Genomic DNA, 282 nt, shown 5'->3' on the forward strand with positions numbered 1-282 from the left:
CCCCCCCAACTCCTCCCACTACAGCTCCCATGTCACAATCTCAGTGGTAGATCAAACATACAGTGCAGTGTGTCAAACTTGACCTTGTTTTGTTGTTACTGTAGATACAGTTTGCTTCAGCTCACATGTAGATGAACATATATCTGTATATACTACAGACAGGGCGAGATGTTATTGTGTTGCAACTTATATTAGTAGGTGGAGCCCATTTTAGACAGGCTACAGGGCCTTAATGAGCCAAAACAATGGCCAAGTCACAGTGTACTGACAAACACATGAGTA

General features: G+C 42.9%; 1 protein-coding gene across 1 annotated transcript in view; it reads left to right on the plus strand.

Annotated features, from left to right (window-relative positions):
* Positions 1 to 282, plus strand: part of slc16a2 (solute carrier family 16 member 2) — a gene marked incomplete at its 5' end in the record, with an annotated part of 21,172 nt that overhangs the window by 16,801 nt on the left and 4,089 nt on the right.

Source organism: Morone saxatilis, unplaced genomic scaffold, assembly GCF_004916995.1.
Source record: "Morone saxatilis isolate NCDOM2014 unplaced genomic scaffold, NCSU_SB_2.0 Contig22, whole genome shotgun sequence".
Classification (NCBI taxonomy): domain Eukaryota; kingdom Metazoa; phylum Chordata; class Actinopteri; family Moronidae; genus Morone; species Morone saxatilis.